The sequence below is a fragment of the Bubalus bubalis genome, chromosome 1 (assembly GCF_019923935.1).
Source record: "Bubalus bubalis isolate 160015118507 breed Murrah chromosome 1, NDDB_SH_1, whole genome shotgun sequence".
In the NCBI taxonomy this organism is placed as follows: domain Eukaryota; kingdom Metazoa; phylum Chordata; class Mammalia; order Artiodactyla; family Bovidae; genus Bubalus; species Bubalus bubalis.
This window is the reverse complement of record NC_059157.1, coordinates 125,511,024-125,534,394: the sequence shown is the minus strand read 5'-3', so window position 1 is coordinate 125,534,394 and position 23,371 is coordinate 125,511,024. Positions and strand designations below refer to the sequence as shown.

At 41.0% G+C, this 23,371-nt stretch overlaps 1 protein-coding gene and 1 long non-coding RNA gene across 12 annotated transcripts in view; one reads left to right on the top strand and one right to left on the bottom strand.

Moving 5' to 3' along the window:
- Positions 1 to 1,773: 1,773 nt before the first annotated feature.
- Positions 1,774 to 22,850, bottom strand: LOC112585225. 4 transcript variants are annotated; one of them, XR_006551436.2, is made up of 4 exons: positions 22,639 to 22,768; positions 22,076 to 22,374; positions 21,130 to 21,213; positions 1,774 to 2,092 (listed from the first exon to the last, which is right to left on the bottom strand). It is a non-coding gene; the product is annotated as an uncharacterized LOC112585225 (long non-coding RNA). The 4 variants fall into 4 exon arrangements; XR_006641134.1 differs by lacking the exons at positions 1,774 to 2,092; positions 22,639 to 22,768 and adding exons at positions 12,986 to 13,014; positions 22,806 to 22,850; XR_006551437.2 differs by lacking the exon at positions 1,774 to 2,092 and adding an exon at positions 12,986 to 13,014 and having other exon boundaries at positions 22,076 to 22,347; positions 22,639 to 22,777.
- The window catches only part of RTP1 (receptor transporter protein 1), a 48,818-nt gene continuing 48,093 nt past the window's right edge, over positions 22,647 to 23,371 (top strand). For 5 of the 8 annotated variants that reach the window (XM_044943732.2, XM_044943729.2, XM_044943713.2 and 2 more), the window contains exon 1: positions 22,650 to 22,766. The gene's annotated coding sequence lies outside the window, so the exon portion shown is untranslated. Of the gene's footprint in view, positions 22,767 to 23,371 lie in introns of all 8 variants that reach the window. The other 3 variants (XM_044943719.2, XM_044943740.2, XM_044943725.2) reach the window with 2 other exon arrangements.

Sequence of the window (23,371 nt, the reverse complement as noted above, 5' to 3'; positions counted from 1 at the left end):
TATTGTAAAGTAATTAGCCTCTAATTAAAATAAATAAATTTAAATTAAAAAAAAATCAATGTCTTAGGCCTTTTTATTTTCCATTTTTTCTGTCTACCCACTCACACCTTTTACATTCACCTCAGACACATTTCTGTGCTCGAGGCAGGCACACACACACAAGGTAGAGTCTCTCATTCAATTTTGAGAAGAGGGAATTCCCTCCTAATATTAAAGAGATGTTACTGACATCTTAGTAGAAAGAAAAACATATCCTTCCTTTGGAAAAGATGTAGCCCTGCACAGGTCATGGCATGACAAAGGAAATCGTGAGAGCTTTTGTCCCCACTAACCTCCTTGGCCAGGCATCTTTGTGTGACACTCCAATTGCACAGTCATATCAGGTAGCCCTCAGTGTGGGATCCATGAACAGTATTACTTTAAGATTTTGTTTAGCGGTTGACAAGGCAAGTAGACGTGGTCATCTCAGTCTGTAATTACATCTGCAAGAATATTCTCCCCATTCTGTTTAGTTAGTTCCATGAGTTTGCGCATGTACGTGTTCTAAGTCACTTCAGTCATGTCGGACTCTTTGTGACGCTATGGACTGTGGCCCACCAGACTCCTCTGTCCATGGGATTCTCCAGGCAAGAACACTGGAGTGGGTAGCCATGCCCTCCTCCAGGGGATCATCTTGACCCAGGGATAAAACCGGCAATTTTCACGTCTCCTGCGTTGGCAGACAGGTTCTTTACCACTAGCACCTCCTGGGGGCCCACTAGGAACTCTGTTTTTACACATTCCATTATGTCAGTGCCTACTATAGTGTCTGGTACCTAGTAAGTGCTCATTATTTCTTTGATCCTTTTTATAACTGTGGCTTTAGTTCTTTGGACAAAGCAAAAAGTTTCCAACTCAGACATGACCATTGTCCAAAAGTTTAAAAGTTTATCTATGGTAAACATGGGGACCCTTACAGAGAAGAGTGAGATGGGCAGTCAATTCCAAAGCAGAGACTACTAATGCTAATAGTTAGCCAAGGATACAAATTTTGGGTCAGCATCTACAATTGCTTCTGAATACTGTCTCATTTAACTAGAATAGCAATATAAATGATCAAATCTGTGGCTGGGCCTTAACAGACTGCTGTGATATTTACACATTATCAGTTACCTGTTTTTTCTTTTATTAATCCCATTCTTGTCTCTTCATCCAATCTATCTGCTGTAGCACAGCCACTATGAAAACTAACCTAATTAAGCTATTCTTCACTTCAAAACCTACCAGTGGTTTTACTGCTTAGGAAAAAATGGTGAAATTTTATCATAATTTACAATGCCCTGTGTGAGTTTGCATCTACTTACCTCTGCAAGCTCCTCTTGAGTCCCTCTCTTTACTTTCTATGCTCTGGCCACCAACCCTCCACTTCCTTAGGTTTCTGAGGTTCACTGCTGCTCAGACATTCATACATACTGTTTCCTCTGTCTAAAACACTTCCTCCCCCGACCAGAATAGCCACTTACCTGACTTTTGCCCCTGCTACAGTTCTCAGCTTAAACTGAGTTCTGACTGGCATGTTGACTGCATAATGTGAGTCTCCCCTCTTGCCCAATAACTCTACATCCTTGCAAGCCTGTTCTTTTCTTCCATAGTCCTTGTCCCATTCTATCCCAATCTATACACTCATATGTTCTGATTAGCATCTATCTCTCCCACTATCAACATTACTTCCATGAAGCTCTGTTTGGCTCACTGGTATATCCTCAGCATTATTTAAGGATTTGACATATAACCTAGATTCTAGTGTTTATTGAATAAATGAAAGTACAGTTTTTAAGGATCAGAGAGACATGTTAACATGGGATGGGAGAAGGTAACATGAAGAAGTAAAAACAGACAAGAAAGAGCATCCCTGGCATTACAGCCAGGGCTCATCTCCTTGCATGCAGATCCCATGGCAACTCAGGAGCAGTTCTTGAGCCTCAGTAGTCTGAGTCATTCGCAGCTCTTATGGTGTCTCAGCAACAGAAGTAAATGCCCCTCGGTTCCTGCAGTTTCTGATTTCTTCCTGCTATTCATTTCTCAGCAACATTCTTCTGCTTCTCTTAACTATCTATCATGAGGAAGTTTTCCTTATCTTAAAAAAAATTGTTCTTATGAAAACAGTAAACTTATTACAGAAGAATTGGATAACACTAAAAAGCTATCATCTTATTTATCTAGAAAGAAACTAACAATTTGATACAATATCTTCCTAGAGAACATACATGTACACACAGAAATTATCTTTCTACAAACTGAAACATTTATAGATATAATTTTGTAACTACAATTCTTAATACACAAATTTGGGGGAACTTTATAAGTTGTCACAATAACTTTTTATATTTGGAGATCTTAAATCTGTTCTAATGTTCCACTATTAAAAATACAAAACACAAAGAGCTGGTTGAAAACATGTAGGAATCTAAAAGGAAAGTAATTTACCTCCATAAAACTTAAAATACAAATATATACATTTAAAACTGGTAATGTGTTGTAGGACCACCTCATGGTATGTTTACATTACTATTTTAAACCTCAGTACCTGTGGATATTAATCTTCTTTTGAAAATCTAATTGTCAAAATCGACTAACTTTCTATCTATTGAACTTCTTTCAAACTGTGTGCTACCGCTCCACTGGAGGATCTTAGCCCTCCCACTAATAAATTTTATCTTCTGAACTTGGGTTTAAGAGGCCAAATAATTACTTTTAATGGATTTAGGTGCAAAAGAAGTCTAGGTCTCAGATGGTGGGAGTAAATTATGGCAGCACAGTCTCGCTGTAAATGATGTTAGAGATATGTGAGCCTTATGGATATGCTGCGACACAGGGACTTTTCTCCCCAACCCTAAGGTGGCAAGGGTGGTGGCAGGCCACACAAATTATGAAGTCTGTACAAATACACACGTAAGACCTGTCTGCTTGTTAATCCAGCCTTTTCAGATGTGACCCCAATTTATTCGCTTGGTTTTCCTCCCATGGTCATCTTGTTGCTAGATGTCTATTCTGTGTCCAGCATCTTCTCTAAGATGCAGGCAGAAAGAAGGGGAAGAAATTATGGCAATAGGACGAATGTCTAAGGTCATGCCTTAAAGCTCTCTTTTAATGAGCTTTACTAGAAACCCTGCCCTACCTTTAGTTACACCTCATGACAAGAACTGTGTCACCCTGTCATCCTTATCAGAGTGGGGAGTGGACAATGCAATTTTTTAGCTGAGCACATTGTCACCACCATGCAAATCAGATTTTATTAATAAAGAAGAAAAAATAAATAAAGGAGTAGTTAACTAGCACAGTTAACTACACACAGTTTTAGAAAAGATGGCTTAGGAAGACTTCTGGGAATTTCAGTTCCCAAAATAACCAAAGGAAAATGGAGGGAAACGTAAAAAAGAGAAAGAAGTAGTTTCAGTAGAAAGACATATTGGTCTGGCTATTAAAAGGTAGGGTACAAAAAGCCCAAATTGATGGGCAATCTATGAATGCCATGATAAGGAAATACCAAGAAAAGGAATAGACATTGCCAACCTTACTGTCTGCTCTTCAACCCTAATACCCAAACTTCAGATAGGTCTGAGAAAAATGCCTTAGTGGGGAGGCTAATACCCTCAGACCAGAATACTTTTCACACTGAGAACAGGAACTGTTCCGCACTGAGAACTTGGGAACAGGAGGTTTTATGTGCAGGTAACAGACCTGCAGGTACACACGGTGAGGTATAGAGTGGGATTGGCTGAAATACAGATGTTTCATGGAAAACAAGCCACAGGGACCCCTCCAGGAGTCTACAAGCTAATAGACTTAACAACAAACAGGCCTGTAAACTCTGTCGTGTTCAGTTGCTCAGTCGTGTCTGATTCCTTCAACCCCGTGGACTGCAGCACGCCAGGCTTCCCTGTCCTTCACCATCTCCTGAAGCTTGCTCAAACTCATGTCCATTGAGTTGGTGATGCCATCCGACTATCTTGTCCTCTGTCGTCCCCTTCTCTTCCTGCTTTCTATCTTTCCCAGCATCAGGGTCTTTTCCAATAAGTCAGCTCTTTACATCAGGTGGCCAAAGTATTAAAGCTTCAACACCAGTCATTCCAATGAATATTCAGGGTTGATTTCCTTTAGGATTGACTGGTTTGATTTCCCTGCCATCCAAGGGACTCTCAAGTCTTCTCCAAAACCATGATTCAAAAGCATCAATTCTTTGGTGCTCAGCCCTCTTTATAGTAGGACTCCCCCATCCATACATGATTATTGGAAAAACCATAGCTTTAACTAGATGGACCTTTGTTGGCAAAGTAATATCTTTGCTTTTTAATACTCTGTCTAGGTTTGTCATGGCTTTTCTTTCAAGGAGCAAGCATCTTTTAATGTCATGACTGCAGTCACCATCTGCAGTGATTTTGGAGTCCAAGAAAATAGTCTGTCATTGTTTCCATTGTTTTCCCATCTATAGGCCATGAAGTGATGGGACTGAATGTTATGATCTTTGTTTTTTTAATGTTGAATTTCAAGCCAGCTTTTTCACTCTATTTCACCTTCATTAAGAGTCTCTTTAGTTCCTTTTCACTTTCTGGCATTGGGTGGTGTCCTCTGCATATCTGAGGTTATTGATATTTCTCTTGGCAATCTTGATTCCAGCTTGTGCTTCATCCACTCCAGCATTTCACATGATATATTCTGCATATAAGTTAAATAAACAGGGTGACAATATACAGCCTTGATGCACTCCTTTTGCAATTTTCAACCAGTCTGTTGTTTTATGTTCAGTTCTAACTGTTGCTTCTTGACCTGCATACAGGTTTCTCAGAAGGCAGGTCAGGTGGTCTGGTATTCCCGTCTCTTTCAGAATTTTCCATAGTTTGTTGTGATCCACACAGTCAAAGGTTAATAAATAGATGTTTTTCTGGCATTCTCTTGCTTTTTCTATGATCCAACGGATGTTGGCAATTTGATCTCTGGTTCCTCTGCCTTTTCTAAATCCAGCTTGTACATCTGGAATTTCTCAGTTCACATACTGTTGAAGCCTAGCTTGGAGGATTTTGAGCATGAGCTTGTTAGGATGTGTAACTGTATGGTAGTTAGAACATTCTTTGGCATTGCCCTTCTTTGGGATTGGAATGAAAACTGACCTTTTCCAGTCCTGTGGCCACTGCTGAGTTTTACAAATTTGCTGGCATGTTGAGTGCAGCACTTTAACAGCATCATCTTTTAGGATTTGAAATAGCTCAGCTGGAATTCCATCACCTCCACTAGCTTTGTTTGTAGTGATGCAAACAAAGACCCATTTGATTTCACACTCCAAGATGTCTGGCTCTACGCGAGTGATCACACCATCATGGTTATCCAGGTCATTAAGATCTTTTTTGTATAGTTCTCCTGTGTATTCTTGACACCTTTGCTTCATATTTTCAGCTTCTGTTAGCTCCATTCTGTCCTTTATTGTGCCCATCTTTGCATGAAATGTTCCCTTGGTATCTCTAATTTTCTTGACGAGATCTCTAGTCTTTTCCATTCTATTGTTTTCCTCTATTTCTTTGCATTGTTTGCTTAGGAAGGCTTTCTTATCTCTCCTTGCTATTCTTTGGAACTCTGCATTCAGATGGGTATATCTTTTCTTTTCTCTGCTTTTTGTTTCTCTTCTTTCCTCAGCTATTTGTAAGGCCTCCTCAGACCTTCTGTCTTTTTGCATTTCTTTTTCTTGGGGGTGGTTTTTATCATTGCCTCTTGTACAATGTTATGAACTTCCATGCATAGTTCTTCAGGCACTCTATCAGATCTAATTCCTTCAATTTATTTGTCACTTCCACTGTATAATCGTAAGGGATTTGATTTAGGTCATAACTGAATGGCTTAGTGGCTTTCCCTACCTTCTTCAACTTAAGTTTGAATTTTGCATTAAGGAGTTCATTATCTGAGCTACAGTGTTCAGCTCCCGGTTTTGTTTTTGCTGACCATATAGAGCGTCTCCATCTTTGGCTGCAAAGAATATAATCATCTGATTTTGGTATTGACCATTTGGTGATGTCCATGTGTAGAGTCATCTCTTGTGTTGTTGGAAGTGGGTGTTTGCTATGACCAGTGTATTTTCTTGGCAAAACTCACTTGCCCTGCACTTCATTTTGCACTCCAAGGCCAAACTTGCCTGTTACTCCAGGTATCTCTTGACTTCCTCCTTTTGCATTCCAGTCCCCTATGATGAAAAGGACATCTTTTTTTGGGTATTGGATCTAGAGTATTTTGTCAGACTTCATAGAACCACTCAACTTCCGCTTCTTCAGCATTACTGGTTGGGGTATATACTTGGATTACTGTGATATTGAATGGTTTGCCTTGGAAATGAACCAAGATCCTTTGGTCGTTTTTGAGACTGAACCCCAGTACTACATTTTGGACTCCTACTGACTATGAGAGCTACTCCATTTCCTCTTAGGGGATCCTTGCCTACAGTAGTAGATATAGAGGTCATCTGAATTAAATTCACCCATTCCAGTCCATTTTAGTTCACTGATTCCTAAAATGTTGATGTTCTCTCTTGCCATCTCCTGTTTGATCACTTCCAATTTACCTTGATTCATGGACCTAAAATTTCAGGTCCATGCAATATTGTTCTTTGCAGAATTGGACTTTACTTTCACCACCAGACACATCCACAGGCAGGCACTGTTTCTGCTTTGACTTAGCTTTTTCATTCTTTCTTGAGCTATTTCTCCAGTAGCATATTGCCACCTACTGACTTGGGGAGTTCATCTTTCAGTGTCATTATCTTTTTGACTTTTCATACTGTTTATGGGGTTCTCAAGGTAAGAATGCTGAAGTGGTTTGCCATTCCCTTTTACAGTGGACCACATTTTCTCAGAACTCTCCACCATGACCCGTATGTCTACTGAATGGGTAGTAAAGAAAGAAGAGACTTACTACTATATTTGCTCCATCCTCTCTTTTTCTCCCTATACAAAAGAGAATCTTTAGCTATCTATCATGGTTCATTCTGGGTTACCAAATGATGACTTTGGACAGCTATAGAAAGCATCTGACTCAGATATACTCTTTGGATGATTTTACCATTCCTTCCATAACAGTTTGTATCATTGGTTAATACTCTCCAGCCATTCAGATAAAGCCTGGAAGGATGTGAGAGAAGAAATTGGCTGGGTGGCTGCCAAAACCAATGAGAGAACCACTCCCTTCCTTGAGAACACTGGTTGTGCTTCCTAGGGTTCTTGAGATCATCCTCATTTGAAAGTCTTCTCAATGAAAACTTCACTGTAGTTACACAAAGATGTGCAGTAGGACAAATGTATTTACTGTATTATTTCATGTCGTAGTTCCTAGTAAAGTGGATGAGCACCAAGAGTTGGGGGACTCTTGAACTAGCAGCCCTGACCAGTTGTTGCTGAAAGTTAAATACCAATAACACACAGCTGTTAGCTGGAGCTAACTCTTTATGGAAAAAATTCAAAGAGATTATCTGTTACCCACATTAAAACAGAAGATAGTGAAGATAAATTTTAGAAGGTCCAGCTATAATACCAATTTAAATAAGGTTATAGCCATAAGCTAGAGGTCCTTCTTCTAATACAACAACACTGGTTATGACAGCAGCTCTGTCTTGCAGGAATGATCACCCTAGACGTCTTATGTAATTCAGAACACCTGTGATAACTGACTTTCCTCAGGACTAAATTGCATGTTATTTGTCAATATGCCGAGTTATCTAATTAGTATAGAGGCTGCATATATAGAATAATACAGAGCTCAACTGTGAAGACCCATACTTCATATCAGAACCAACGAAGGATGGGAAATCATATCATGTCAAGTAAAAACCCAGGCAAACTTCAGAACCTGTATAGCTTATGCAAAGGCTAAATTTAAAAGTGATCATGAAGGTCCTACTCTAGTTATAAGAGAAGGCACAAGTGAGGATGGGGGCACACTAAACTTATGAAATCTCTATCAGCTGGAACGGGGTTAATTGTAGTTGGTCATTCAACTGGAGCTGTTACAGAAATGGTCCATTGCCCAAACCCTGAGGACACTTCCCAGTCCCTGCTGTCCCTGTCCTAACCATAGTCCCCAACCCTAACTATATATGCTTGAGTCTGAGCTGAAGGGAATAGGCACTAGCACTTGTAACATCAAGGATGCTTATAAAGATCTTATCCTATAACACCCATATTAAGTACCATAAACTGGACCCTGGGTTTTGGCAAAAACTGTAGCCCCACTCTTAATTCTCCTACCTGTTGGATATGAGGACCAATCCAATGGCTGCCTGTGAAATATAGTAGGAGCTGCTATGTGGGGCTCACTAGATCAGCATTGGGAGCCACTAAATGGCTACCCCAAATCTTTATTAGGATCCAAAACAGAATTTATAATTTCCAAAGTTTAGGTTAACAAAGCACTATAGAGATTTGTGATAAAGCTTATACACACACACACACACACACACACATATATATATATATACACATACATACACACATACATATATAACCCTAATGCTGAAGAGTTGCATCAAGGCATCACCTACTCAATGGACATGAGTTTGAGCAAGCTTCAGGAGTTGGTGATGGACAGGCAGGCCTGGTGTGCTGCAGTCCATGGGATCTCAAAGAGTCAGACATGACTGAGTGACTGAACTGAACTGAATGCTGAAGAAATGGTAGGCATAAGATATATAGTGGTCTAAAACCCATCTTCTTAATATTATATTCTAGTTAGGAAGGAAGAAGGACCATGTGCTACTAAACAGGGAAAATACCTAAATCCCAGGCAATTCCCAAAACACATGGGATTCAATAAGATATATCCATAAGGAAGTGGCTAAACTAAATGAATTTCATGTGGTCCTGGCTCTCCTTGCCTTGTAATAAACTGGGGATTTATATTAAAGAAATTTATTATTTGTGAAATAAATATTTCTATTTTTAAGTGATGAGTTCTATGAAAGCAATGGCAGCATGTTAATCTGGAGTCATTATATTGGTCTAGACAAAAGCTATCAACTAAGGGGTGGATCATGACCTGTAATTTAAGAAGTCCATGGCTGCAAAAGCCCTCTGGAAAGGCCCCTTGTTATGTGTAGCTCTGAACTGGAGGGTTTCTATATTCTTTTTTCAGTTTGAGGGTCTGTATTCAAAACATGAACTTTAGGTACCGTAACAAGGTAGCTAGAGTGCAGATTTACTGGTTTATCTATCAATGACATCACCCTCTAAACTGATAAAGAAACAAATTGAAGAGACTCAGTGCCCCTGTAATCTGGTGGGATTCCCATCCTGCATTAGTCCCATAAAACCATAGATTCAGGGCACATCTCAGAGAGAGAAGAGAAAGGCACTGGGGAGCAGCACCTGTCCTACCACCTTAAGGCATTCTCTGTTCTAGCTAGTTGAGTTATAGCCTTCATCTGAGATAAGCTAATTCTTGCTACTGTCAGGTTTAAGTTCTGACATTTATCCTGACTCACAATCTTCCAGGGGTCATGGGCTCTTACCACAGTCAACCATTACTCCTTTCAGGGAATCCTTGAATTCATCAAGTGACTGTCAAGCATCCTTGAAGGACTCTAGACATAACTGTCAGAATTTGTTCATTCCTGCCCCAAGCCTAGCCTACAGGGATGATTATAAATCCTAACTACTATGCACTAATTAGAGTACTCAAGTATCTCACCAAATTATAACAACCTCTGACCTCTGAAAAGCCTGCCAGCTCAACTTCCAAAGGTCAAGAAACAGGATTAACTATAGTTGGGTCATTTACCTGGAGCTGTTACAGAAATGATCCATTCCCTAAACCCTGGTCCCTGGTCCCTGGTCCCAGGGACACTTCCTGGTCCCTGCTGTCCCTGTCCTAACCATAGTCCCCAGTCCTATCTATATATGCTTCTCTTGAGTCTGAGCTGAAGGGAACAGGCACTAGCACTTGGTCAAATGCAGGAGTAGTGCATTTCTATTTCCAGTCCCCTTCAAAAGATATCTAAAGATAAATATAACAGACTCATCCTTGCCCAGAAAGCAGGTGTTCTGAGTCATCAGGAACAGGTTGGGAAGAGGTATTTTCTCACTAAGAATCTTGCCTACCTCAAGAGATCAACCTGACATAGGAAAAAGAGATGATGTGACATATTTTTGGAGGGGGGGAGGGAGGTGGTTAAAATATTATCCATCAAATGATTAGAACTTGACAGTAAATAAAGTTTGGGACACTCCATGTGCTATCACAAACAGAAACTTTCCTAGGGATAGGAGTGTAAACCATTTATGCTTCCCAAATTTCATGTCTCCAGACTTGTTAAAGCTATGGAAAAATCAAACCTCAAAGAAAGTGCCACCAACTGTGAAATAGATCCTGTACTAGGCACATCTCTGCATTTTGTGAGGCTTTCTGAATTATGGGAAGCATTCCTTGGAACCCACTAGTAAAAATAAGAGCAGTTAGGAGTGGTTAATGGTCATAAATATGAAACCCTGGGAATCTTTTCACAAGGAGAGTTTCTGTATCAAAATCATCTTGTGTGTCCCATGTCTGGATAAAGGTATAAGCTAAAAACAGAAGTCTTTTCTTAAGGGCCTCAACATCCATATATTTTTAATGATTTGAAAAACCACAGTATTTTGATAAACTGCTGTGCATTACGAATGTATTTTCCAGATTTCCCGTTTCTGCTAATGGTGGTTCAGGCTGTTTGAATCAGGCTTACAGCTGAAAACAACTAAAAAGCTGGATAAAATATATTTGAAATAATCTTTTTAAAAACATCAAAGAGATTATAAAATAGTAAGGAATTATCAGGCAAAAGTAAAGAGAAGTCAACAATCTAGAGAAGTAAATACTCCTGAAGATAATCCCAGAAAACTAGAACCTCCATTCTGACAGCCTTTCAGGATGTAGAAGGGGATAGAAAACTAAATTCTGGGTCCATGCAAGTCAGAGAGTCTGACAGGAGACCTTCCCCTACAACAATCTGGGTTCCAGGATCTGAGAGTGAAGGTGAACAAAAATGGAATTAACTTGAAGAGAATGAAAACAGAGTAACAATCCCTCGAGTTATCCAGGAAATAGCAAACTTTGAACAGGTGGTCCCAGACAGGTAGTGCCCCTAGGTGCCTGGCTGAAGTAAACACAAATACTCTTTGGAGCAAAGTATTTTCATTACAAGTCTCACAGTTCTTCCTACAAAATAACCTTTCAAGTGCAATGACTAGCGCAGAGCCAAATATATCCAGCACATAGGAAAATTAAAATTAGTGAATAAAACAGAGAGAGATCATCAGAAACTAAGTGAACGACCCAGGATCTGTGTCTTAATAGGCCACCCAGGAAATGGCAACCCACTCCAGTGTTCTTGCCTGGAGAATCCCAGGGATGGGGGAGCCTGTTGGGCTGCCATCTATGGGGTCACACAGAGTCGGACACGACTGAAGCGACTTAGCAGCAGCAACAGCAGGTTATTCTGATATATGCTCAAGTTTGAGAATCAATGCTTCATACTTTAATCATATTAAATATACATCCTACAAAAATGTGTAAGTGTATTAGATCTGGGAAAGAGCCCAAGAATTTGCATTTCTAACAAATTCCCAGATGATGTAGATGCCAGACCATACTATGAGAACCACTGGTATTAAAAAGTGAATTATTACACAGGTTAGCAGGATGGTCATCTATGGGGAGGAGAATGGCTGTAATTTGGATGCAACATGCAGAAATTTCCTACAATTTCCTGGCAATTCTCTATTTCTTGATATCAGTGGGGATTACATGGTGTTATCACTATATATTTATATTCAAATGCAGTGATATCACTGTCTGTCCTTCCATTGAGTCACATACATCAAATGCCACTAAGCTTACCCACCATGATCGTGCCACTATCATTTAAAGTCAATCCCCAAAGTAGAAAGTGCAAAAAGTTATAAAGCTATACAATATAACTTCTTCAACTTTAGTTGCTAATGTAATTAGCTCACAAAATGAAATAGCTTTCAGAGTTAAGAAAAACTGCTTAAGTTTCTAAAAATCCTAGAGATATGCCAGACACAGCCCAATGTAAAAATACCTGCAAAGCTGAAAAACCACCATCTTAAATTTTAACAAGAAAAAGTGTACAATATAAAAAGTTACTGCTTTTTTCCTGAAGTTAAAAGAAAGGGGAAACTTCCTACTTTAACAAGGAAAAGATGCAAATACAACCCCTTTTTGCCCTTGTGAGGATACCAGGTTCATATAAGTGTCATTTAAGAGCTGTATAAAATCATCTAGGTCACCCTGTAGGTATAAGGAGGATAACAGTGATTACTCTCAAGCTAGGTTAAGACTTCATCCCATCCACAGTTATAAACTATACTTTGTTATAATAATCATTTGGCTTGAAAACCAATCACAAGTCCTCAAAGCATCCTACTCTTGTAAGAAAGTCAGAGTCCCTGCTATAGACTCATAAAAAGTTGTAGATATACCTGTTGACTGTCCAACTCGCCTTTGTGTCCTCTGGATTACCAGAACTGGTTTGGAAGGTTGTGAGATTTTCTAGTCATTTGCAAATCTTACTGCGCTTCATGTGAGTTGATAATGTCCCTTGTCACTCTTAGACCAAAGTTCTTTATACATACCATTCATTGGTTTTATTCTCACTTTATCATAAATAGGACTGGTAAAACTTTTCCCCATTAATTTTTTTTTTCCTGTATGGCAAGAAGCTTCTTAGTAATCTTCAATTTTGAAACTGAAAATATTCAAGTATTTTGTGCAGAAAATATTTGACACAGAAGTAGTAATCTTCCTGCAAGTTGTTTTTTCCACATTACCATCATCGCCAGGTTATCTGCATCAGGAAGTTTCCATCAAATATTTGATCACTCTTGTCTGTGTAATTCATACTCCACTGACTCGTACAAAGTTCAAGGCATCACTGTACAATTTTCTGAATCCTTTTCCTTAGCATGTCCTCTTTGCATTTTTGCACATCTTTGTTTGGTACATAACCTAAAATCAAAGTGTTTTTTAAAATCCTTTTTTCACATACACATACACATACATCCCATTCCCATACACCTCGCTGCAGATTGAAATGTTTACCTCTTCTGTGTCTTTTTAAAAAATAATTATAAACATTATTGAGGTAACATAGTTTATAATACTGAATACAATGTAGGCTTCATGCATACAAAATTATATTTCAACTTCTGTACACACACCAGCTTGCTGCTGCTGCTGCTAAGTCGCTTCAGTCGTGTCCGACTCTGTGCGACCCCATAGATGGCAGCCCACCAGGCTCCCCCGTCCCTGGGATTCTCCAGGCAAGAACACTGGAGTGGGTTGCCATTTCCTTCTCCAATGCAGGAAAGTGAAAAGTGAAAGTGAAGTCACTCAGTCGTGTCCGACTCTTAGCGACCCCATGGACTGCAGCCTACCAGGCTCCTCCGCCCATGGGATTTTCCAGGCAAGAGGACTGGAGTGGGTTGCCATTGCCTTCTCTGCTTGCTCTCCATCAAAAGTTCAGTTTCTATTTGTCACCATACAGTTGACCCCTTTAACCCATTTCACCCTTTCCCCCTTTCCCTTCCGTTTGTGTAAATACTACTGTTTTCTGTATCTGTGCGCTTGTTTTTCTTCAGTTTGGTTTATTTTATGGTTCTTTTGTTTTTTATGTGTCTTTGACCACCATGATAGTGGTTACCACCATGACAGTGGTTAAAAGAACTCTAGAAATGGATTACACAGGTTCAAGTCCCAGTACCACCACTTGTTATCAGTGTGACCTTGAATACACTATAAATCTCCTTGTTGTTCATTTTATTAATCTGTAATATGTGGATAATAATAGCTGGCATCATACTTGTGAAGTCATTATTATGGATTTTGTCTGTGTATGGATTCAACGTGTTAATGAATGCAAAACTCTCAGAATAATGCCTGACATATGATAAACATTACACAAGTCTTAGCTATTATTATTAAAATAATTCTATCTATAGCCATATAAACTTCATAGCTGTTGAGATTATATATGCTCCTGGTCTTATGATTTCTGTGCTGTTTTTTACTATATAAACAAACTATCTTGACCATTTAATAGGAAGACAACACATATACAGCTTTTTAAGTTCATCAAGAGGTCATAAGTATCTCTCCTGGATACTCAAGAATATGTAAAAGAGTGAGAACATGATAGAGCCTTCCTTATCTCACAAAATACAGAGCATTGCCTTGATGCTGTGTTCCTCACAACCATTAATGCAGGCTGTAGGGGTCATAAACACTCCTGGCTTCCATACCTGAAACAAAACAACAACAAAAAAATGCCAAGACCAAATGTACCACCCATAGCAATATAAATCAAATGTCTCCAGACATTTGACAGCAAAGTTTTACATGCATGTACATGAATACTTACACATCTACCCAGAGATGGTCAGTATTCTTGTTGTAGATAGCTTATAGCTACACTCCGCCTTCTTCCTCATCCACAAAAGACCATAAACTTTTAAGTTTCACTCAGAAATCTATAGGAAGATGCTTGCCTGCAGGGGAGTAAAGTCCAAACCTGGCACCAGCTAAATGAACCAAGAGTTTTGGAAAGAACAGGTATGAATCCAGCTCTTCAACTAGAGTTCATTTAAGTAATGAGATAAATCTGCTCCTGACAAGCAAAAAAATAGTGAGACAACTCATTTTTCTTATTCTCTATTTTAGGAAAGATTTCACAAGAACCCCTTTGCCTTAGTAAGAAACAGATGTTTCCCCATATGGCTTCTTACTACCTCAAGAACCATCTTTGTTCAGATTCAGTATGTATAAATATTTCAGTAATTTGGCTTCTGCTGAAGATGCAGAAATCTAGAAAGAGCTTTGCTCTCACCTTAACAACTAGAAAAACTAAAAAATAACTTTTCTTGAATCTATCAGAGATCTGAGCTTAGGATGACCAAGTGAACTTTCTTGGGTTCAGTACTGAAAATCTCCCATCCTGGGAAACGTCTCAGTCCCAGGCAATCGGGGAATCGGGGATGGTTGGTCTCCCTATCTATAGCTGCAGACTAGTTAAATAGACTGAAATTCATGGAAAGACTGTATCCATCAAGGACAGATAGGATGTGGGCACAAAAGAGACATCAAATACAACACAAAATGATAAGAATTCAGCTAAATAATTGCTAAAGGCCAAGTGTGGGCTAGCATGAGAGTACCAAACCCTTGGGAGCCTCAAACACAAAATGAATTTGCCCTCAATTTCAGTCTCTTCTCCATGCTCTACTGGGTACTGATGAGAAAGATTTAGGAAAAAGCAATAGACCAGAGAGAGACTCTCTTGGTGCTGAAGGCCTGTTGGAAGGGAGTAAGCTCCCACAGACCCTCTTCACCTATAATATATAGCTTCAAGTCTCTGGGGCTGCTTCTGCTGCTGCTGCTAAGTCGCTTCCGTCGTGTCCGACCCTGTGCGACCCCACAGACTGTAGCCCACCAGTCTCCCCCATCCCTGGAATTCTCCAGGCAAGAACACTGGAGTGGGTTGCCATTTCCTTTTCCAATGCATGAAAGTGAAAAGTGAAAGTGAAGTCGCTCAGTCGTGTCCGACTCTTAGCGACCCCATGGACTGTAGCCTACCAGGCTCCTCTGTCCATGGGATTTTCCAGGCAAGAGTACTGGAGTGGGTTGCCATTGCCTTCTCCGAGTCTCTGGGGAAGGGACAGCAAACTCTATTGCCTCCAGGGGCCTTTGATACTGAGTAAAGATAGAAGTAAGGGAGGACAGATAATTCCAACACTTCTGGGTAAGGAAGGGCAGGAAACTGTCTCGGCCCAGGATCCCATGCTATTACAATTAGAGGGCTCCTACACTGGAAGAGGGGCTTCCCCGGTGGCACTAGTGGTAAAAAATCTGCCTGCCAATGCAGGAAATGTTAAGACATGCGGGTTCAACTGCTGGGTCAGGAAGATACCCTGGAGGAGGAAATGGCAACCGACTCCAGTATTCTTGCCTGGAGAAAATCCCATGGACAGAGGAGTGTGGCAGGCTACAGTCCATAGGGTCACAGAGAGTTAGACACAACTGAAATGACTTAGCACACATGCACGCACACTGGAAGAGGGTCAGAAGACTCTCATCTTCTCAAGACATACCAAGGATACGAGGCAGAAATTTTGTCTGCCACAGCGAGGCTGAAGGTCTAAGAAAGCCTCACTCTCCAGGCCTAAGAATACAAGGCTTGCCTAAGAGAGGCTGGGCCAGAATGACTAAGAACCCTCCAGTCCCTACTCCCAAGCTAGTGAGCACCAGATAACAAGCAAAAGGAAAGGCAAAAGCATGGAGAGAGATCCCTTTGAGACGCAGTTTCAGAGGGAAGGTTGGAAGCTATGAGAGCAACAGGAATATTTAGAATATTGTGGGCTACTTTTCCAGCCCACACCCTAAGCATAAGGTAACACTAGAGAAAATCAAAACTAGTTGTATATTGAAGGTGGAACAATAAAACCCAAGCCCGCCTTAACTAGTGGTTAGATTAACTCAGCACATCACATTGCTGACCTAGCAGGGAAAAAAACACTCATTTTGAGGTATACATTCTCTTTATCATAAACTCTGTTTTTCTATACAAGATGCCTGACATATGAGACATGTATTAATAAAATGGAAGAAAAAACAAAACACCCAGATTCAGAGAGAACATTAAGTGTTGGAACTATGAGAGAGGAAATTTAAAGTAACTTTGACTAATATATCAATAATCATAATACTAAAGGTTCCAGTGGAAAACATGACTTAACAGAAAATTTCAGCAGGGATTTGGAATTCCAGAAGAAGAGAGAGAATAGCAGAAGAAATACTTGAAGAAAGAATGGCTGAATCTTCAAAAAAGAAAAAAAATCTACACCAAACCACAGATCCAAGAAACTCAAAGATTTTTCAAGCAGGATTAATATTAAAAAATATACACCCTGACACATCATATTCAAACTGTTGGAAAGTTAAAATTATAAAGAAAATACTGAAGTTGGCCACAGAAAAAAGATACAATACAGAGAAACAAAATTAAAAATTACAGTGGGGGACTTAGAAACCATACAACCCAGAATACAATGGATACATGTCTAAAACACTGAAGGAAAAATACTGTTAATCCAGAATACTACACCAGGGAAAATGTCTTTCAGATATGAAGGGAAATTTTACCTTTTAAGACAGATCAAAAAAAAAAAAAAGAGAGAAAAATTATTATCAGCAGACCTGCACTAAAATAAAGGTTAAAAAACTTCCTCAACAGAAAGACTATGATACCAACCATATTTGCATGTACACACACACACACACAAAATGAAGATTTACAGATATAATTAAAATTAAAGCAAAATATAGATGTGTTGGAGAAGACTCTTGAGAGTCCCTTGGACTGCAAGGAGATCCAACCAGTCCATCCTAAAGGAGATCAGTCCTGGGTGTTCATTGGAAGGACTGATGCTGAAGCTGAAACTCCAATACTTTGGCCACCTCATGCGAAGAGTTGACTCATTGGAAAAGACCTTGATGCTGGGAGGGATTGGGGGCAGGAGGAAAAGGGGACGACAGAGGATGAGATGGCTGGATGGCATCACTGACTCGATGGACATGAGTTTGAGTGAACTCCGGGAGTTGGTGATAGACAGGGAGGCCTGGTGTGCTGTGATTCATGGGGTCTCAAGGAATCAGACACGACTGAGTGACTGAACTTAACTGAAAGCAAAATATAAAAGATACATTTTCATCTTCTTTTTAATTGCTCTAAAAGACAATTGGTCATCTAAAGCAGTGGTTCTCAACCAGAAGCAATTTTGGAAATATTTGGCAATGTCAAGACATTTTTGGTTGTCACAATGGGGGCAGGATTAGGGATGGGAGGACAGTGCTATTGGCATCAGCAAGTAATGGCCAGGAATGCTGTTAAACATACTACATCCTAAAAAGGCAAGCCCCATACTGCAAAGAATTATTCAACCTAAGATGTCAAACATGTCAGACTGCTTCAGCCTGACTAATAAAAAAAAAAAGACACTATTTACCAATGTGTGGAATGAAAAGGGCGACATCACTACAGGTCCCAAGACACTAAAAGAGTAAGACAATATCACAAACAAGGCATGCCTATAAATTAAAAAACTTGGATGAAATAAATTCTTTATAAGGTGGAAACTACCAAAGCTCACTTAAGCACATAACCTATATAGTCCTACATCTATTGAAAACATTGTTAGAAATTCTCAACTACAAATTCAAAGCAACCTGTAGGCCAAGATCCCTTCACCGCCAAAAGGAAAACATCAGGACAAGACTAGCTCTTCTTACGACACATCTATTTGACAGATGTTTACCTTAGTGCTATCTGTCTTAATGCTCAGGCTTCAACCTCCTGCAAATTACAAAAACTCCAGAATTTCAAGTTATTTTCTTTCTCTAAGGCACCATTTCAGGGACCTAAATATTTCACATTCTTTGATGAAGACACCTTAGTGCTATCTTGCGGTGCTGACTTGATCATGGCTGAAAGGTGCCCTTGGCTTTTGCAAGTTGAATGAAATCATGGAAGCCTCTGAAATTCAGCCTCTGAAATTGATTCTCTCCAACTCAACTTGCTAAGACTTTTCTGCTTAAAGCTTTCTTTATCTCTTGTCTGGATACATCCATGTGCTGATAGGTCTTCCCACACTTCATGGGGCAGTCTCACTTCAGTAAAACACAGGTGTGGATTACTGAAGGGTGTGGAGATCTAAGGGTCTAAGATCTAAGAGTCTAAGGGTGTGGAGATCCAGGTTGTCAACTACAAATTGTCTCTTGCCATGGGCATTTGCCATCTACCTGTATCCCGGGCTGCAGTCCTCATGGTGCTCCAAATAAAACTTGACTCGCAACTCTGATGTTGTTGTTGTTGTTGTTGTTGTTTTAGTTGACAAGGTTCTGGGGTTTGGTCAGATAGTGTAGCTCATGAGGCAAAGCCCTTTAAGAGCACAGCTGAGAGCGAGCCTCATGGTTGAAGGGGTAAACAGTGGGTGGGCAAAGCAAACTCTTGGGTCAAGTAGCTCACAAACAAAGCCAAATCATTCTAGTGGGAGACACAAACCTAAAACTGAATCACTCTGGAAAATGTGGGCAATAAGAAAACAAACTGAACCATGCCACAGAAGGCAGCCCAAAGGCTGGGAGAATGGCAGCAAATGCCCTGGCTGCAGCCACAGCAGCTGGGTGGATCCCTTTCACAGTAGAGTGAGGTAATCCAGTGACATGGAAAAATCTCAATACTGGCTGACGCTGGGCCTCAGCTCTCTAACATACACTTCTAGAGCTATTTTCCAGTGAACAAGAGGCTCTAGGAGGACTGGGTTAAGACCAGCATCTAATGCACATTGGTTTAGAGCTAACATCTTTACTCTTTACTACATCTTTTACTTACATACTACTTTTAAGAACCATTCAAAACACTGGAGGTTAAGATATTCAAGTCCACCTGTTGTGCATTTCCTAATTAAAGGAAGTTTAATTAAGCTCAAGTGAGAGCTTAAATTTACAGATAACCCTCCATTCTTATCTCTACTTCAGACCAGGGCACCAAGCAATTTCTTCACCAAAGCCAGTTGCTTTTTGAGGTGGTATGACAAACAAAAAGAAGTCAGACCAAGGCTGCTGAATCCCATAATTTGTAACAACATAATGATTTGCAGTAAAAGTTGGTGAGATGACCACCTTCCCCCTCTTACTTCTTCCTTTCGCTGCTGCTGCTGCTGCTAAGTCACTTCAGTCGTGTCCGACTCTGCGACCCCATAGACGGCAGCCCACCAGGCTCCCCCGTCCCTGGGATTCTCCAGGCAAGAACACTGGAGTGGGTTGCCATTTCCTTCCCCAATGCATGAAAGTGAAAAAATAAAGTGAAGTCGCTCAGTCGTGTCCGACTCCTAGCGACCCCATGGACTGCAGCCCACCAGGCCCCTCCATCCATGGGATTTTCCAGGCAAGAGTACTGGAGTGGGTTGCCATTGCCTTCTCTGTTCCTTTCGCTAGTTTTTCAATAATTTGCTTCTGCCAATCTGAACAATTAAAGAGCCAAAGTAGCACAAACAGCTTTACAAGCACCTGAATTGATTCTAGTGGCAACAGCTGACAGAAGTTTGAGCCTTCTCTGTACACGCAACTATAATTTTGAAATTCTAGAGCATGGTTAGGCTGCAGTTCTTTAAGTGCTGAGGCCTTTAGTTTGAAGTTACTGGGTTAGTAAGGTTGCGGGTGATGTGGGTGGTAGGACAATGGTAGGTAGGGTACTTTCTGGGAAATGTGAGTTTTTTGAGGAGAGGCAGCATTTCCTGAACTTTTAAAGTAAGCCGTTCCCAATACTCCAAAATCTTTAGAATAGAGCTCTCCAAAAGAAATGTGAGCACACATATAAAATTATCCAGTAGTCACATTAAAAAGTAAAAATGAACTGAAATTAATTTTAACATTTAATATATCCAAAATATAATTTCAACAAGCAATTCATTTTAAAAATAGAATATTTTACTTTAAAAAGTGAGACTTTGAAATCTGGAGGGCTTTGTACATGTAGCTGCTACTGCTGCTGCTAAGTTGTGTCAGTCGTGTCTGACTCTGTGTAACCCCATAGACGGCAGCCCACCAGGCTCCCCCATCCCTGGGATTCTCCAGGCAAGAACACTGGAGTGGGTTGCCATTTCCTTCTCCAATGCATGCAAGTGAAAAGTCAAAGTGAAGTCACTCAGTCGTGTCTGACTCCTAGCGACCCCATGGACTACAGCCCACCAGGCCCCTCCATCCATGGGATTTTCCAGGCAAGAGTACTGGAGTGGGGTGCCATTGTCTTCTCCGTGTACATGTAGAGCACACCATATTTTAGACAGCCACACTTCAAGTGCTTAGGAACCACCTGTAGTTTGTGGCTACAGAATTGGAGGGCATAGCTTTAGAACCTCCTTCTCCAAGTGTCTCTCTTCTTCTGAAGGATATCAAACAAGGCAGCCTCTGCTCTCTGAATCCCCCATACCCACTTGCACCAGCCCTTCCAAAGCACCTGTAAAAACATTCCCAGGACACCCATTTATATGTGATTAGCCAATTCCTTACCTGCTTCTCTCCTTAGGCAAGCAGCAAAGCATTGTTGCCTTCAGTGATATGGCATTTCCACATTTTGCACATTCTTCAAAGGCCCTAAAATATGAGGCAGTGGGGAATGAACACTGGATCACAAAGGTCTCAAGATCCCAACAACTCTCAGTGTAGTCGGTAAAATCACCCCTCCTCTGTCTCTTGAGGTGTCAGTAGCTCAGAGGTCTAGAGTAGAAACCTTGTAATTATATTTTTATATAATTAAATGTCATCAATGAAGGCCTCTGGAAAAAGAGGAGAGTTGGCACATAATTTGCTGGGCCCAGTGAAAAATGAAAATATGGGTCCTTTGTTCAAAAATGAAGAACTTTAAGATTTTGACTACAGAGCATTAAAGCAAGCACAGGGCCCTCTGAGAACAGTGTCCTTCTGAGCCTGGAGTCCTAGAACTGCACAGGCTGACCCTCTACAAAACTGGTCCCCGTTGGGCTTGTGTCTTTGGATGAAGCAGGCAAGTGGTAAGATTCCCTAGACTATCCTTGAGGATCTAGACCTTAAAGAAGACTCCAAAATCGTATCTACTGGAATTCACTGGGGAAGAGAAGTTTTTGAGCCAATGAAAAACCTTGGAAAGAGGAAGTGAGGAGATGAAGGAGACAGGTAAGACATGTGCCTTCGTTGATTAAACCACTGATTAGTCAGGGTGATTCACACGTCGGATGTTCATAAGGTCAAGGTTGGGCAACAACAGACTTACATCTACAAAGGTGACTTGCGGGCCTGAGCAGGAATCCCTTTAAAGCTACTTCCACTCAACTTCTCACCTCTCCTAGCCAGAAACAGGTGGTGATGATGAGTGACCTCCAGAAGGTCTGTGAAGCCCTGTAGGAGTCTAAGCTGTGGCGTGGTTTGTAGCCACCGACCGTGCTTGGGCGGGCTGAGGGTGAGGAGGGAAATTTCTTACCTACGGCCAGCATCGGCTCTTTCTGGCGTTTGCACTTCTGCTTCTCCAGGAGGAGGGGCACACAGACCTCGAGACTAGGAGATTAGGGCCGGGCCTGTCAGCCCCTCGACTAGAGGCACTGCCAGGTCTGGGAACAACTAACCCGAACCACCTCTACTGTTCCTGAAGCCCGTGATGGCGCTGCAAAAGGCAGCTGGGGCCACTGTGGACCTGAGCCTCAGAGATCCTTCTTCCACTGGCGTCCAGGGGTCTCAACCGCTCAGGGCGTCCACCTGCAGCCGTTCAACGGAAATTGGTGTCTGGAAGCAGGCAGGGCCAGTCAGGGGTTTCCTGGGCAACAGGCCCCCCCCCCCGACCCCCCCCCACCCCCGCCCTCTCCCGGCCACGCCCCTCTGAGGAGTAGCCCAAGGGCAGGAAGGATTCTGGGGTGTGCTGCCGTTTGGGATGCTGTAGGGTTCCTACTCTTTATTTGTTCTGTGTCTGCCACCCAACAAGGACGCTTGGCACACTACATGGACTAATAATTCTCATGTGTCAGATAAACTAGTGAAAGATTTTCACACCTTGGCAGGTGAGGAGACGCCAAGGCCTCAAGGATGCGCCCCCCGTCCACCGAGCAACCTCCAGCCTCTCAGCACCACCACTCTCAGCTCCGAGTCTTCCTCCATCCCTATCGGCTCCTCTCCTTACTGTAAGTCTTCGCAGGTGGCACTAGTGGTAAAGAACCCACCTGCCATTGCAGGTTAGATGTAAAAGATACAGGTTCAATCTCTTGGTGGGGAAGATTCCCTGGAGAAGGAAACAGCAACCCACTCCAGTATTCTTGCCTGGAGAATCCCATGGACAAAGGAGCCTGGCGGGCTACAGTCCATAGTGTCGCATAGAGTTGGACACGACTGAAGCAACTTAGCACGGAGTCACTACTGGCAGTCAAGATGATATGCTCACATCACAGGCAACTAAAATTTAAACTGCTTTATTTAAAAATAATAGTGACAAAATTAGTAAGATTCCTGCTAATGCAATATCTATGCTAATTTAGTTCTAAATTTAAAGGAATGCAAAATCTGTTACATGCTAGCAGTTTACTGCTTATTCATCTTTGCAGTAAGTGCAATGGTACATCAAAACCTTTCTCAGACAAATTTGCAGTTGGAGATGCTATTATAAGAAGTGTATCTTATTTCCAAACAACTGGATATAAAAGTTTGAACTGAAGATATAAAACCCTTCCTAATTACACAGATTAAATCATATAACAGTAGAATAGGTGTCCTGTAAATACTCTGATATTGT